The sequence below is a fragment of the Chiloscyllium punctatum genome, chromosome 50 (assembly GCF_047496795.1).
Source record: "Chiloscyllium punctatum isolate Juve2018m chromosome 50, sChiPun1.3, whole genome shotgun sequence".
In the NCBI taxonomy this organism is placed as follows: Eukaryota; Metazoa; Chordata; class Chondrichthyes; order Orectolobiformes; family Hemiscylliidae; genus Chiloscyllium; species Chiloscyllium punctatum.
The window spans coordinates 49,667,156-49,684,819 of NC_092788.1; the positions used below are offsets into that span (position 1 = coordinate 49,667,156).

The 17,664-nt window shown below is 46.0% G+C and overlaps 1 long non-coding RNA gene across 1 annotated transcript in view; it reads left to right on the forward strand.

Moving 5' to 3' along the window:
- LOC140470142 (uncharacterized) overlaps nucleotides 1-2,579 on the forward strand; it is a 32,258-nt gene extending 29,679 nt beyond the window's left edge. The window contains exon 4 of the long non-coding RNA XR_011956416.1: nucleotides 2,220-2,579. This is a non-coding gene — a long non-coding RNA (uncharacterized lncRNA). The remainder of the gene's footprint in view (nucleotides 1-2,219) is intronic.
- Nucleotides 2,580-17,664: the final 15,085 nt, after the last annotated feature.

A 17,664-nucleotide genomic window follows, 5' to 3' on the forward strand; every position in this document is an offset into this window, starting at 1 on the left:
TGCCACACCATTCAATTGTGGCTGTATTTTGTCTGAGCCCCATTCTCTCAGCTACTCCCTGTAACCATTGATCTCTTCATTCATGAACAGCCTATCTATCTCTGAGTTAAATGCACTGAATTACTTACCTCCACAGCCCCATGAGGTAGTGAGTTCCACTGATCCATCACCCTCTCGCTGAATAAATTCCTTCACATCTCCATTCTAAAGGGTCGTACCTTCACACGGAAGATGTGCCCTTGGCCCCTAGTCTCTCTGCCTAGTGGAAACATCTTCCCCACATCATCTCCATTTAGGCCCCTCAGTATTGTGTAAGTTTGAATGAGTTTCAGCCACTGCCTCCTAAACCTCATCGAGTACAGATCCAGAGACTTCACCTGCTCCTCATATGACAAGCATTTCATTCTGGGCTCATTCTTGGAAAACTAGTTCTTGTACCCCTTCACATTTTTTTCCAGACTGTTAATGCATGACATGTACAGCGTGGTCCCAACACTGACCCCTGCGGAGTTCCCCTCATCACCAGATCCCATCGTGAAAACAACGCCTTTATACTCACTCCCTGTCTTCTGTCAATCAGCCAATCCTCTATCCATGCCAAGCATGTTGTTCTGAAACTGAAATTCCATTTCATAAACCCTGCCGGATTTGATTTCCTGTCTGGCTGTAAACAGCAGAGTAGATAAAAGGGAGGAACGGTTTGTCGGGAATTTTATAAATATTTCAACAAGGTCCCAATGAAGAGGAGGATAAGCAAAATTAACATGTGTGGGGTTGGAGGGAATGTACTGGCATGGTATGGGAATTCTTTAACTGAAAACTAAGCGGGAATAAATGGATTAGTGCTTGACCCCTAACTATTCACAAAGGGATTCAATACATTTGATGGATGGACAAAATCGACTGATTCCATGTTTGTTGCTGACATCGAACTCGATAGGAATGTGGGTTGTGTGGAGGAAGCAAAGGGGACATGAACAGTCCATGAGTTTCCCTTGTTCAAATTCATTGATGGGATGTGGCCATCACTTGCTCGGCCATCATTACCTTCCCATTTGTAATTCCCTGGAGAAGGTGATAGTAACCTGCCTTCCTGATGCACTGCAGTCCTTTTAGGTGTAGGGACAGATACAGCGCTGGGAGGATGGAGTGTGGCTTGGCAGTCACTTTGGAAATGCTGGTGTTCCCGTGCACCTGGAACTAATGTACTTCCAGGGTATAGTGGTTTCGGGTTTGTGAAGGACTGTTGAAAGAGCCTTCCTGAGTGACCTCAGTGCTGCTTGAAGATCTTTTATTTATTCACTCGTGGTCATGCGAATTGCTGGATGTATTGTTGATTTGGAGTTGTCCCTGAGAATTTGGTGGTGAGCTGCCTTCCTGAGCCACTGCACCAGCCGATGGAAATGCTGTTATCTGTATCCCCTCCAGCAGGCGCCACAACACTCCTCATGTCTGTAAATGCATAGACAATGCAGCTCTTCCTGTATATGTGACATCTTCTTCTACCGACAACACTTATTGTTCATCAGAATGTCTCACCACCTCCATTCCCATCTACACTCATGATCTCTCAAATTTTTTTATTCTTGTTTAAACTTCTGATCATCTATAACCTCTTCCTTTCTATATTTGTAACCCCTCGGTATCTGGAACTCTCCATATAACTGTAATCAATGACAGCATAGGTTCCCTTCCTTAAATCTCTGTGAATTACAGCCGCCGGTTGTGCTAAATTGGTACTTTTCATCCCCCTTATCCATCTTAGCTCTTCCAGCCGCTGCAATCCCACTAATTTGCAATGGTCCCATTCTCTGTACCTCCTTATGTCCTGAGGGTCCTTGAATATCACGAGTGCTTCAAACATCTGTAACCCCCCCAGTTACTGCGAGTCTTCTAACTCTGTAACATCCAACAGTCTCCAGTACCATACAACACTTACTGGCTGTCAATTTGAATTTGTTGAAGTCTTCACATCTCAGTAAGTAGCTCACAAAAAGCCATTTAGAGTCTACAAGGCTCCGTCACCAACAAACCACCATCTCTCTATTTATTTTGCCTCCCTCAGTGCCTACAATCCTCCCTGTATCTTCCAGTAACCTGCTTTAGACACTGCAGGTCTGCCTACCTCTCCAGATAACCTGTTCCATCCCCAACAGCTCGCTCAATCACTGTAACACCCTCTGTATACTCTCAACCTCCTCTTTTCCTCTGTCCTCCAGGCACAGCGGCGATCCTATGTGGGAGCAGTGTGGAGTGGGATATTATACATCTCAGCTGAAGCTTGAGGCCTACCATTAGCTGGGAATGACAAAGGGAGAAAACCTGACCTTGAGCAGCACAAAGCTGGAGAATATAAATCAGCAGCGAGGATGAGGGCCGACTGGGACTTGGCGTTGGAGAAACAGCAGAGCAGGAGGCTCTAAACCAGCACCAAGTCACAAGGGAGTGACCACGTGAGGGAGCAACTTGAAGCAGGAACATGAGGCTCACACTCACCTGGGTGTTACAGAAGCACCAAAGTGGGAGGATATAAATCAGCACTGAGGATCAAGGCCTAATCGTGCCTGGGAGTCACAGACATGGTGACACTATGAGGGAGCAGAGTGGAGTGGGAGATGGAGGATTACATGTACCTGGGAGTCACAGAGACAGTGACCCTGTGAGGGAGCAGAGTGGAGTGGGAGCTGGAGGATTACACGTACCTGGGAGTCACAGAGACGGTAACACTGTGAGGGAGCAGAGTGGAGTGGGAACTGGAGGATTACACGTACCTGGGAGTCACAGAGACAGTGACCCAGTGAGGGAGCAGAGTGGAGTGGGAGCTGGAGGATTACACGTACCTGGGAATCACAGACACGGTGTCCCAGTGAGGGAGCAGAGTGGAGTGGGAGCTGGAGGATTACACGTACCTGGGAGTCACAGAGACGGTGACCCAGTGAGGGAGCAGAGTGGAGTGGGAGCTGGAGGACTATACCTACCTGGGAGTCAGAGAGATAACTTTCTGCTACTGGGACCTGCCTGCACCGAGTTTGACAGAAGGGCTCGAGCCATCACAGAAAAGGCTATAAGTTTCATTGGCTTATAATGATGGACTGTCAGTTAACTGCTGTAAGTCAGCAAATGTATTTTGTCAACTTCTGAAATAAGAGTTGAACTCACAACTAAGAGGAAGAAGTGAAATTCTGAGCCAATATAATAAATCATCCTCAGTAAGCCATAGTGGAATTACAGAGTTAACCATATTGTTATTCCCCTGATATTAACTTAATTAATTACGAAGAATGAAGTTACTCTAGACATGTTGCATTTTAAGACATGACAAGACATGTTTGTCAGATGGAAAATGTGTTCTTTTACATTGGGAAGTTATAGCCCCTGCTTGTGTCCTAGATGGACACTGGGTGCTGGAGCTCAGACAGTTACTAGAGACTCAATGGGACATCTGTGATGCTGAGAGTTAGGGGGATAGCAAATACACAGAGCAGATCACCCTGCAGACATGACAGCCGAGAAGAAGGAAGGGAACAGGGGAATAGACAATCGAAGAGAAACATTCAAGGAATGGGATAATATCCTGATATCTCCGTCCCAATTCAGTTTTCTGGTTTGGAAGCTAATGAAGGTGGTGGATGCTCAGGGAGGGCAGTCGGAGCAATGCCTGCTGCACCACAAGCAGCCTGACTGTACAGGAGGTGGGGGGGGGGAGATGTGGGGGATAAGGAAGATGGAGTAATAGGCAGAGGGGAGTCAGGAAATTGAAGAAGGTGTCAGTATTCCTGTAATTCCAGGATAGTGGAGTGAAGAATGTCACGGTGTCTGCAGGACATTCGTCTGATGGACAGTGAGCAGCCATGTTGGTAGGAATGACCTGGGAGGGAAGGTTGATGTGGTCTGGGAATCAGAATTTCGGGAGCTAGGTGGATGGTTAGCAAGCAGGACCTCAAATGTAGCAGACCCTTGGTTACTGACAGTGCCGTGTCCAAGTGAGAACAGAACTCGGAGTTTTAGGTAGATGAGAGTGTGACTGGAACGATGGTGCAGCAGGAAGGGCTTCAGATTCCTGGGACATTGGGACTGATTCTGGGGAAGGCAGCAGCTGTACAAGCTGGATGGGCTAACGTGACAGAACCAGGACTAAATTTCTTACGGGGTGTTTGGGAGTGATTGAAAATAACTTGGCGTGTGCTTAGGATCCAAAAAGGAATAGTAGAGGAGACTACCAGGAATCTCAAAATAATGGGAGATATAGTTGGTACTAATTTACAACAACAAGTTTATCAGTGTAAGATGGAATGAGAAAGAAAGCCTTATGGACATGGACATGAATACTCGGGATGTGAGGCGTTCCAGGTGCAGATTGGTGTGTGCAAATCTGATGTACTGATCACCGAGAGCTGGCTCAGGGAATGGCAGGCCTTTGTGTTAAATATTGGCAGGTATAAAGGATTCCAAAATAATAGTAGGGAAAGGAATAGATGAAGGTAGAAGTACTGGTTGAGATTAGCGTTAGTTAAGGGGTCCAAGAGAATGAGGATCCATCCAAGGACGGAATGAATTTGGCTGGAGCTACAGAACAAAAAGTGTACAATTACACTGAGGTACAGTCTATCAGCCAGCCGCCATTGGAAAGGATGGAGAGAATAAATATGCAGGGGCATTTGAGAGCGATGATAATACTACAGATTAGTTATACTGAGAAACTGAATTTATCCAGATATTGACTGGGTTATTGGTGGTGCAGGGTGATGAGGGGCCAGTATCCCTGGATTATATGGAGGAGAGCTCACTTCAGGAGTATGTGTCCAGCCTAAGAGAGTATGCACTGTTGGACCAGGTCCTTGGGAAAGAGATGGGGCAAGTGGATGCAGTGTCAGTAGGGGAACGTTTTGGGGTGCAGCGATCATTTTATTGTAAATTTCAGAAAGATGGTAGAGAATGATATACAATAATTGAGAGTGAGAAACATTAGTTGACTGCAATCAGCCTTCAATAGGGCAGGAATGAAGTTGGGAACCTTTCAACAAGGACAGTGAAATGGTAGTTTTAAATAGCTAGATCAGATGGAGCTGGGATTGTGGAGATGTGGCTGCAGTGTGCCCATGACTGAGAACTGGATAATCAAAGGTTTTCCCCATTTCTACAGGAATGATAAGCAGGCAAACACAGTGAAGTAGTATTGTGTAAAAGGATGGGATCAGTATTATTGTGATGCTAATCAATTCGCACACTGCTACTCCCTGCCTTCACCCCTCAGCCCTGCGTATTGATCCTATCAGATGTTGGTAACCTTTGAAAACTTCAGAAAATAGCACAGTACAGAGGAGATTACTCTGTCCACTGTCTGCATTGGACAAGATGTAACGTTGTTGTTTGAAGCCCCAGTTCTGTCTCCCCAGACAATGTAGGATTTCAGCTGCAGATCCCGCCACCTTTTTAAAATGGTTTGAGAGTTTCTGCCTCTACTCCACTTCCATGTGTGCCTCCCAGATCCCGACCATACTCTGGGTGAAATAACAACTTTCCTTACAACTTCGCTAATATTTCAACCAATTACATTAAATATTCGCCACAGGTAACTGAGCTCTCCAACAGGAAGAAGGTGTTCTCTCCCTTTCTACCCAGGCTCCTGACAATATGTGCACCCCAATCAAATCTCCTCTGAGCATCCTCCATTCCAATCTTTCCCCATAACTGCACTTCCACTGTCACAGGGAGGAGAATCTCCTCTGGACCCTCTCCAGTCCAATTCCATCCTTCCATGTGATGGGATGAACAGAAATGTACACAGTCTCCAAGCTATGACTGAGCTCATTATTTATACAGTTCCAGGATAAGCTTCCTCCTCCGAAGTTCCGTATTTTGTCTGATAGAGGAAATAATGCCAATTGTTGCATTAACGAGATGATTGATGTTTCCAGCTACCTTCATTTATCCGCCCACACAGACTATTCTCTCATTTATTGTCCATTCCTCTCTTTTGTTGATGTCCCCAAATGCATTGCCTTGCACTTCTCTGGGTTGTTTGCTCCATTCACCTGGTCCCCATAGTTGTTTTTTTTAAAATAGGTTACCATGGGATGTCTCGTCAAATCCATGTAAGTCACATGCAGTTACAAGTTACTGCCTCAAACCGACACAGTCAGATTAATTACACAGAAGCTTCCTTGAACAAATACAGGGACTTTCTCAGTGACCGTTCATCCACTGTCTCAGAATTCCCGCCGCGACCTATTGTCAGTCCCTTGCTCGACATTAAACAAAGCTGCAGTGTTAGCCATTCTCCAGGCTTCCGGCACCATCCCTGCATCCAGTGAGGATTGGATAATGTGGGTAACTATAAGGCAGGGCATTTTCCTCGGCTTTATTTAACAGGTTGGAACATTGTGTTACCCCTTTTTGAGGATTTGAATCTCCTTATGATTCTCTGCTCCAAGTTTGTTGCTCCCAATATTTCACACTGCATCCCTATTTTGGTTCAGACAGACAGGGGTCTAAACCATCTTTTGATTTGGTCAAGTCCGATTTTAATCGGGTTTCCTGGAGGGTTTCTCTCCACAAGGTGAAGTGCATTTTCTCATGATGCCATCCACAATCTGCTTCATTAACTACCCTTCCTGACCGTGTGCTCTTCCGCTCATCTGACACTAAGGTGTGATTTTTCCCTTTGTCATAACAACCACCCACTGCCTGGATTTCCCAGAATGCACCAGCCTCCCTGTTCCAGTGGCCATCTTTAAAAAGTCATTACACACTTGGATTATCACTCCGAAACTGCCCTGGACATGGCAGAGAGGGTAAAACTGGAGCTTCACTTTGTGGCCAAGCCTCAGAGGTTCTGGTGTATGACATGGTGCAGGAGAGGAACATTATCTTCCTCCAGGACTGGCAAGGGAGGCCATGACATTATACCCTGCCAGCTTGGTCCGAGGGGGTTCCCTGGTCAGTGCAGTGTCAGCCTTCTTGGTGAATGCCCAGCAGTGTAGGAAGCAGGTCAGTGACCATCTCCACTCCACCATGGTAAGTGCCACCATCTGCACTTAATGACCTCGCCCTCATGCTCTCTCTGTTACTGCACCCACCTCCCACCAAGGCTTATGTTCTCCCACTCTCACTGAATGCAGCACCTTCTCTTAGTCTTTCTCTAACCGCTTCTCTGTCACTCTGCGTTGGTGTTTGTGCTGTCTACTCATTCACTCAGGATACCTTGCCACCTTTCCCCCAGCTGTCCCAGCACTAACAGCTGTACCAACCTTTTCCATCTCCCTTTATAACATTTGTTAATTTTCACATTCCAGAAGGAACCATTCCACAATCGGAGAGAAAGAGCCAAACGAGGCATGGCTCTCCCCAACATTCAGCTCCTCATCCCCCTCACAGGGGAAGGAGCCTGACTGACCACATACAAGCTCCTGGACTGGGATCTGAGAGTCCCCTTGTCTCACTACTGGGCACCGTGACAATGATATCATGCTTCCTGGGTTTGAGTCTGTGCTAAACACCAAAACAATACAGCAGGAGGGTGAGCCTGGTAGCTCTGGCTGAGGGGTAACACTGCTAAAGACAGGGTAAGGCAAGGCAATAATTCTGTCAGCATTCAAGTCAGCTCAAAGTGAATGTGTACAAACACAGAGTCAGTACCCCAGACGGACGGTCCATGAGCTGGGTGTGTGCCTATGCTCAGTGTCCTTGCAGCAGCATTGAGTGCGTACAAACACGGAATGAGCAGCCCAGAGGGATAGTCCATGAGCTGGGTGTGTCCCTGAGCTCAGTGTCCTTGCAGCAGCATTGCAATGAGAGTTGTCAGTGCACCCTGAGCTGCAGCATTTAAGTACTGAAGCGTACTGTCAGTGAGTCGGAGATATTCGAGGATGACATGGTGAGGCTGACATGTCAGATGTCAGCATTGGTGAGTGTGGATGACATGCAGCTTCTCTCAGTGCAGTGTCCACCGAGACGTTGATGTCCAAGATAGAAGGCCGTAGGAGCGCGGGGCGAGATGGAGTCACCAGTTACCAGCTCGGACTTTCAAGTCAAATTCTCCATATTGAGTTTCCCTACTGTGGGAGGGAGGGTATGCAACTGCAAGTTGTTGAGGATAGACTCACTGAATGTGGCTGTTGATCATCAGTAATCATTCAGTCAAAATCTCGCCACTCCCTTGTTTTCGAGATCAGTCCAGCACAGGAACAGGCCCTTCATCCCAGCAAGACCACACTGAAACATGATGCTGTTCTAAAGTTAAAAAGAACGCTTTTGCTCCGACACCCCCATGTCATTCTATTCCCTACTTACTCATACTTGTGCCAAGATCCCTCTGAAACCTTGCTATATTGGCTTCTTCCCCTCTATCAGTGCATTCCAGGCACTGACACATTCTGTCTGGAACACAAAAAATAAACCTTGCCGATCATATCTCCTAAACTTTCTCCCTTTTACCAAAAACCTACGGTCTTGAGTAATTGATATTTCTACTCTGGGGGAAAAAAAACCCTCTAACTGTCCTTCTATCTCTGCCTCTGATAATTTTGCAAATATTTATCAGGTAGCCCCATAGCCAATGATGCCCAGGTGCAAACAAACCATGTTTGTTCAATTTCACCTTCTGACTAATACCCTCCAAACGAGGCAACATCCTGGGAAACCTTTTCCATACCCTCTCCAACACTTTCACATCGTTCTGCTGGTGTGGCAACCAGTACTGTACACAATATTCTAAATGTTCCCGAACTAAGCTTCTCTACAGCTGCAATATGACCTGCTAATTTTCATACTGTATGCTCTGATGCTCGTCTGCAAGTTTGCCGTCAGTCTTCTTGATCACCCTATCCACCCGTGTTACCCCTTTCAGGGAACTGTGGAGCTGAACACCAAGATCCTTTCGGATGCTGATGCAATCAGTAGTTTTTCCATCCACTGTACATTTCTCTCCTGCTTTAGACCTTCTAAAACACATCACGTCACAGTTGTCTAGATAAAGTTACATCTGTGTTTTCTCTGTCCAAGCCTGTAGCCCACCTATATCCTACTGTATTCTCTGGCAATGATCCTCACAATCTGCAACTCCGCTAATCTATTTACAGGTCTCCAATCACAAAACACTGTTCCACCATTACTCTTTATTCTATGACCAAGCAGTTCTCTATCCATCTTACTAACTGACCGCTGATCCCCTTTCACTTCACCTTCCTGTATAAGGAACCATATCAAAGGCCTTGCTAAGGTCCAAATGGCAACATCCAGCCCCATGCCCTCATCAATCAACTTTGTCACTTACTCAAAATGTTCAATCAAGTTTGTGAGACATGATGTTCCCCACACAACTGCCTATCACGGATAAGTCCATATTAGAGTACTGTTGGAGCTGCATTCATTCAGACAAATGATTATTCCATCATATTCCTGAATTGAGCCTTGGAGAGTAGAATAGATTACCTACAGTGTGGAAACAGGCCCATCAGCCCAAATAGTCCACACCAACCCTCAGAGGAGTAATCCACCCAGATCCATTTCCCTCTGGCTAAAGCACCTAACACTACGGGAAATTAATTATGGCCAATTCACCTCACCTGCACATCTTTGGACTGTGGGAGGAAACCCACACAGACACAGAGTGAACGTGCAAACTCCACACAGACAGTCACCCCAGGACCTTGGTGCTGTGAGCGAGCAGTACAATCCACTGAGCAACCGTGCTGCTCGTGATGGTTACAGTACAGTGGGAGTTATATCGGGCCGTGGTGGTTACTGTACAGTGGGAGGTATGTCGCACCGTGATGGTTACTGTGCAGTGGGAGGTATGTCGCACCGTGATGGTTACTGTGCAGTGAAAGGTATGTCGGGCCGTGATGGTTACCGTACAGTGGGAGGTATGTCGGGCCGTGACGGTTACTGTACAGTGGGAGGTATGTCGGGGTGTGATGGTTACTGTACAGTGGGAGGTATGTCGGGGTGTGATGGTTACTGTGCAGTGGGAGGTATGTCGGGGTGTGATGGTTACTGTACACTGGGGGGTATGTCGGGGTGTGATGGTTACTGTACAGTGGGAGGTATGTCGGGCTGTGATGGTTACTGTACAGTGGGAGGTATGTCAGGGTGTGATGGTTACTGTGCAGTGGGAGTTATGTCGGGCCATGATGGTTCCTGTACAGTGGGAGGTATGTCGGGGTGTGATGGTTACTGTACAGTGGGAGGTATGTCGGGCCGTCATGGTTAATGTACAGTGAGAGGTATGTCGGGCCGTCATGGTTACTGTACAGTGGGAGGTATGTCGGGGTGTGATGGTTACTGTACAGTGGGAGGTATGTCGGACCGTGATAGTTACTGTACAGTGGGAGGTATGTCGGGCTGTGATGGTTACTGTACAGTGGGAGGTATGTCGGGATGTGATGGTTACTGTACAGTGGGAGGTATGTCGGGCTGTGATGGTTACTGTACAGTGGGAGGTATGTTGGGCTGTGAAGGAAACCTGAAGAAAGGCGTATGCCCGAAACGTCAATTCTCCTGCTCCTTGGATGCTGCCTGACCTGCTGCGCTTTTCCAGCAAAACATTTTTCAGCTCTGGCTCGAGACATACCTGAACAACGGGGAGATGTGTGTGGGTGCAGATTGGTCATTGGACTAGAACATAGCACTGGTCCAGATGCAGTCCAACATTTGTAACAACGACCTGTCAACAACCCTGTCTTGCAAATATATCTCTTCTGTGTGCCACCTGAACTCTGTAATTCTGCACCTTAGACCCGATCCTGAATGAAGTGTTTATCAAGGTTATGGGCTCCTGCAGCACATGGCATCTTACATTGAATCCCTCATAAACCATATCCAGTGTACATTCGCCCCATAATGTCAGTATCCAAACAGAATTGTGCAGCTCCATTGATGGCCAGTATGATCCCAGCCCAACAACCTTGTGTGCGACTTGAGCTGGAAATGTCTGTGTAAATGTTGACAGCATTGTTCTAACCATGAACAGCCAAGTCTCTTTGCTGAAGTTTCGATAGCCTTTCACAATACCAACTTTTAGATTGTCCAATCAGCATTATATCGCCCCTTTATTTAGTTCACTTTTATAACAATAATATGATGAAAACAGTGCCCAATTCACAGGAAGGAGCATTGAAATGATGAGCCTCATTGCCACTACCAAAAGACCAGATGATTATTAAGTACAAGGTCTTTGAAAATATGCAACTATTTTCCCTTGTATTAGTATTGTGAACGAATAGTCGACTCTCCTGTTCCTCAGATGCTGCCCTGAACGGTTGTGTTTTATTTTCAGAACCACACTTTTTGACTCTGATCTCCAGCATCTGCAGTCCTCACTTTCTCCCGCCTAATATTCACTCATAATCATTTTCACGGCAACAATATCACTGTGTATTTAAACATGTTACAGTCAGACATGAGTACATTTTGAATTGCTTCTTTCTATCTCAGAGCTCAGTAATGTGGGATGTGAATGGCAGTGTCTGTGTGATGTTGAATATGTAGTCCATGCATCTGAGGGATGGACAGATTGTTTCAAACATCATTTCCCTTCAGCTGTTCACAAAAAGCAAGGTACCGCTTGGACCCCACCAGCCTGAGCACACAAAACCCAAAGCACAGTGTCCAGCTTTGGGCATGAATATTTTTCATTTTAATTTATTCATAGAATATGATTGGGATGGTATTTATTGCCCATCCCATATTGTCCTTGAGAAGGTGGGGGTGAGCTGCCACATTGACCCGCTGCCGTCCATGTGCTGTAGATGTGCATTCCGGAGGGACGTTGAAACAGTGACACTGACAGAACAGCAATATAGTGGGTGGCTTGAAATGGAACGTGAATTTGGTGATGATCCCATGTGTCTGCTTCCCTTGTCCTTCTTGATTGTCGTGGTTTCGGAGGTACGTTGTAAGGAGCCTTGGTAAATTTCTGCAGAGCACCGTGTAGATGGCAGACTTTGCTGTTACTGAGTGTCAGTGGGTGAGGGATGAAGCTGCATTCACACAGGCAAATGGGGGTATCTCATCACAAACACATTCAATATGTGTCTTATAGATGGTGTGCAGGCTTTCAGAAACCATGAGGTAAGTTATTTCTGCAGGATTCCTAGCTCCTGACATATTCTTGTTGCCAATCACTTTAAATGTATCAAAGTGTGGCACTGGCAAAAGCACAACCGGTCAGACAGCACCTGAGGTACAGGAGAATCGACGTTTTAGTATAATCCCTTCACAGGAATGGTAATGAAATTATATGGTCAGTCCAGTTCTGGATAACGGGAATCCCTGGGATACTGCTAGGTGGGTGTTCAGTTATGGTGGTGGCATTGAACATTGGAAGATATGGTTCAATTTTCTATTGTTAGAGGTAATCATTGCCTGGCACGTGTGTAATGCAAATGATATTGTCACTGTTAAGCACACACCTGCATATTTCCAGGTCCTGTTGCATTTGGACAAGGACTGCTTCAGGATCTGAGTAAATCACGAATGGTGTTGAACATTGTCCAATCATTGGCAAACATTCCCACTTGTGTCTTTACAGTGTAGGAATGGTCATTTATGATTGGGCCATGGGCAAAGAGCACTCTTATGGCTCATCGATGCTGTCCCTCTCTCTAAGCTAGGAAACTTGTTTCTAGTTCTACCTGGTCCAGATTTGTCTAACAACTTATCTTAGCAGAATAATGTTACAGTATCTTCCGCATGGAGCTGAGGGAGGACTTGGTTAGCTCAATCAGTTGTACAGCTAGATATTAATGCCTACAGCGTGGGTTCAATTCCTGCACTGACTGGGGTGACCAAAGTACTGTCCTCTCCCTTACTTGAGGCACGATGACTGTGCAGTTAAACTGCCACCAGTCGTCTCTGCCTAACGAGAGAGCAGCCCTATTACCCTGTCGGGGTATGGTGCCCTACCTTTCCAATTTTGATCTTCAGGTTTACTCAGAAACCCCTCTCCGGGAACTGCTGCAGAGCTGTCCTGGAGCTGAGATGTCTGCTCCCCACCAACCCCAGCCACCTTCCTTTCAGATATAACTTCAGCCAGTGCAGACGATTCCTATTTGCTTCAGTTTTGCTGTTAATCCTGGTTACGACATTTGGTCAAATGCAGTTATGATGCTGTTCAGTGCAGTCATTGTCGCCAACCCTCGAGATTTCAGCTGTGTGTTTTCTTGTTGTACATCTTTAAACCCAGGGTGCAATGAGCCCAAGGGATGAGTGCCCAAACTGAGCTTCAGTGATCAGGTTGGTGTTGAGGAAGTGCTGCTTGATCCCACTGCAGATGACATCTTCATCAATTTATTAATGACAGGGATTAGAGCAATTGGGCAATCATTGAATTGTCTGATGTTTTGTCTGTGTGTGTACAGGACATACCCGGACACACAAGGGTTTATCCCCTGGCCTGATGGTATGGGTAAAGTGGAGCGGATGCCAGGCAAGGACAGTGAAAGTTATGCAGGAGTAAAAAATCTGCTTCTGTAAGTTATGACTCACATCACTTCACATAGGCCAGTGCCGAGTTCTAGATCTCTTTGAAATCTGTTCCGTTTAGAATGGTGATAGTATTTCTCACATGTGCGCTCATGCGTATACACACACACACACACACACACACACTTCACAACATAAAAGTGGGGCTTTATCTCCGGAAATACTGTGTGCGGTAGTCACTGTTCCCAATATGGTCATCATGCAATGTGTCTGCAGCTGGTAGATTGGTGAAGATGAGGTAAAGTATGTTTCTCCCTGTCAGTCGTTCCCTCCTGACCCAGTGCAGACCCAGTCAAGCCGCTATGACCGTTTGAACCCAACCACCTCAATCAGCAATGCTGTGGTTGAGCCCTTCTGGGTGGTTGTTTTAAAGTGGCCCACTCAGTATGGATTCTCCAGACTTGCTTTCCGATCTCTGGACCATCGCCAAGACTGGATTCCTCTCTCTCTAAAATCTCCAGCCTTGCTTTCCTACCTCTGGAACATCTCCAGCCTTGCTTACCTATATCTCTAACATCTCCAGCCATGCTTTCCTCTCTCTGCAACATCTCCAGCGTTGCTTTCCTATCTCTGTATCATCTCCAGTCTTTCCTCTCTCTCCGTGACATCTCTAGCCTAGCTTTCACATCTCTGTAACATCTCCAGATTTGCTTTCCTCTCTATGTAACATCTCCAGATTTGCTTTACTCTCTATGTAACATCTCCAGCCTTGCTGTCCTCTCTCTGCGCAACGTCTCCAGCCTTGCTTTCCTCTTTCTTCGCAACATATCCAGCCTTGTTTTTGTATCTCTGTAACATCCCGAGCCTTGCTTTCCTCTCTCTGTAAAATCTCCTGCCTTCTTTTCCCACCTCTGTAACATCTCCAGCCTTGCTTTCCTATCTCTGTATCGTCTCCAGACTTGCTTTCCTCTCTCTGCAACATCTCCAGCGTTGCTTTCCTCTCTCTGTAACATCCCTAGCCTTGCTTTCAAATTTCTGTAACATCTCCAGCCTTGCTTTTGTATCTCAGTAACATCTCTAGCCTTGCTTTCCGATATCTGTAAAATCTCCTGCCTTCCTTTCCTATCTCTGTAACATCGCTAGCCTTGCTTTCCTATCTGTGTAACATCTTTAGCCTTGCTTTCCTATCACTGTAACATCTCCAGCCTTGCTTTCCTATCTCTGCAACATCTCCAGCGTTGCTTTCCACACTCTGTAATATCTCTAGCCTTGCTTTCCGATATCTGTAAAATCTCCTGCCTTCCTTTCCTTTCTCTGTATCATTTCCACCATTGCTTTCCTATCTCTGGAACATCTCCAGCCTTGCTTTCCTTTTTCTGTAAAATCTCTAGGCTTGTTTTCCTCTCTCTCCACAACATCTCCAAGCTTGCTTTTGTATCTCAGTAACATCTCCAGCCTTGCTTTCCTCTCTCTGTAATATCTCTAGCCTTGCTTTCCTATCTCTGTAAAATCTCCTACCTTCCCTTCCTTACTGTGTAACCCCTCCGGCCCTGCTTTCCTTTCCCGGCAACATCTCTAGCATTGCTTTCCTATCTCTGTAACATCTCCAGCATTGCTTTCCTGTCTCTGTAAATTCTCCGGACTTGCTTTCCCACCTCTGTACGATCTCCAGCCTTGCTTTCTTATCTCTGTATCGTCTCCAGAATGCTTTCCTATCTCTGTAACATCTCCAGCCTTGTTTTCACATCTCTGTAACAGCTACAGACCTGCTTTTCCAACGCTGTGACATATCCAGCCTTGCTTTCACCTCTCTGAAACCGCTTCAGACTTGCTTTTCCAACTCTGTAACATCTCTAACCTTGTGTTTGTATCTCTGCATCATCTCTGGCCTTGCTTTCACATCTCTGTAACAGCTACAGATTTGCTTTCCCAACGCTGTGACATCTCCAGCCTTGCTTTCACAACTCTGTAACCGCTCCAGACTTGCATTGCCAATTCTGTAACATCTCTCGCCTTGTGTTTGTATCTCTGTATCATCGCCGGCCTTGCTTTCACATCTCTATAACATCTCCAGCCTTGCATTCCTTTTTCTGTAAAATCTCTAGCCTTGCTTTCCTATCACTGTAACATCTCCAGTCTTGCTTTCCTCTCTCTCCGCAACGTCTCCAGCCTTGCTTTCCTCTCTCTGTAACATGTCTCGCCTTGCTTTCCAATCCCTGTAAGATCTCCTGCCTTCCCTTCCTTACTCTGTAACATATCCAGCCTTGCTGTCCTCTGTCTCCGCAACGTCTCCAGCCTTGCTTTCCTCTCTCTCCGCAAAATATCAAGCCTTGCTTTTGTATCTCTGTAACATCTCTAGCCTTGCTTTCGTATCTCTGTATAATCTCCTGCCTTCCTTTCCTCTCTCTGTAACATCTCCAGCGTTGCCTTCATATCTCTGTATCATCCCCAGACTTTCCTCTCTCTCCGTATCATCTCCAGCCTTGCTTTCACATCTCTGTAACATCTCCGGATTTGCTTTCCTCTCTCTGTAAAATCTCCACATTTGCTTTCCTCTCTATCTAATATCTCCAGCCTTGCTTTCCTCTCTCTCCGCAAAATATCCAGCCTTGCTTTTGTATCTCTGTAACATCTCTAGCCTTTCTTTCCTATCTCTGTAACATATCCAGTCATGCTTTCCGATCTCTGTAACATGTCCAGCCCTGCTTTCCTTTTTCTGTAAAATCTCTTGACTTGCTTTCCTATCTCTCCGCAACATCTCCAGCCTTGCTTTCACATCTCTGTAACATCTCCAGATTTGCTTTCCTCTCTATATAACATCTCCAGATTTGCTTTACTCTCTATGTAACATCTCCAGCCTTGCTGTCCTCTCTCTGCGCAACGTCTCCAGCCTTGCTTTCCTCTTTCTTCGCAACATATCCAGCCTTGTTTTTGTATCTCTGTAACATCCCGAGCCTTGCTTTCCTCTCTCTGTAAAATCTCCTGCCTTCTTTTCCCACCTCTGTAACATCTCCAGCCTTGCTTTCCTATCTCTGTATCGTCTCCAGACTTGCTTTCCTCTCTCTGCAACATCTCCAGCGTTGCTTTCCTCTCTCTGTAACATCCCTAGCCTTGCTTTCAAATTTCTGTAACATCTCCAGCCTTGCTTTTGTATCTCAGTAACATCTCTAGCCTTGCTTTCCGATATCTGTAAAATCTCCTGCCTTCCTTTCCTATCTCTGTAACATCGCTAGCCTTGCTTTCCTATCTGTGTAACATCTTTAGCCTTGCTTTCCTATCACTGTAACATCTCCAGCCTTGCTTTCCTATCTCTGCAACATCTCCAGCGTTGCTTTCCACACTCTGTAATATCTCTAGCCTTGCTTTCCGATATCTGTAAAATCTCCTGCCTTCCTTTCCTTTCTCTGTATCATTTCCACCATTGCTTTCCTATCTCTGGAACATCTCCAGCCTTGCTTTCCTTTTTCTGTAAAATCTCTAGGCTTGTTTTCCTCTCTCTCCACAACATCTCCAAGCTTGCTTTTGTATCTCAGTAACATCTCCAGCCTTGCTTTCCTCTCTCTGTAATATCTCTAGCCTTGCTTTCCTATCTCTGTAAAATCTCCTACCTTCCCTTCCTTACTGTGTAACCCCTCCGGCCCTGCTTTCCTTTCCCGGCAACATCTCTAGCATTGCTTTCCTATCTCTGTAACATCTCCAGCATTGCTTTCCTGTCTCTGTAAATTCTCCGGACTTGCTTTCCCACCTCTGTACGATCTCCAGCCTTGCTTTCTTATCTCTGTATCGTCTCCAGAATGCTTTCCTATCTCTGTAACATCTCCAGCCTTGTTTTCACATCTCTGTAACAGCTACAGACCTGCTTTTCCAACGCTGTGACATATCCAGCCTTGCTTTCACCTCTCTGAAACCGCTTCAGACTTGCTTTTCCAACTCTGTAACATCTCTAACCTTGTGTTTGTATCTCTGCATCATCTCTGGCCTTGCTTTCACATCTCTGTAACAGCTACAGATTTGCTTTCCCAACGCTGTGACATCTCCAGCCTTGCTTTCACAACTCTGTAACCGCTCCAGACTTGCATTGCCAATTCTGTAACATCTCTCGCCTTGTGTTTGTATCTCTGTATCATCGCCGGCCTTGCTTTCACATCTCTATAACATCTCCAGCCTTGCATTCCTTTTTCTGTAAAATCTCTAGCCTTGCTTTCCTATCACTGTAACATCTCCAGTCTTGCTTTCCTC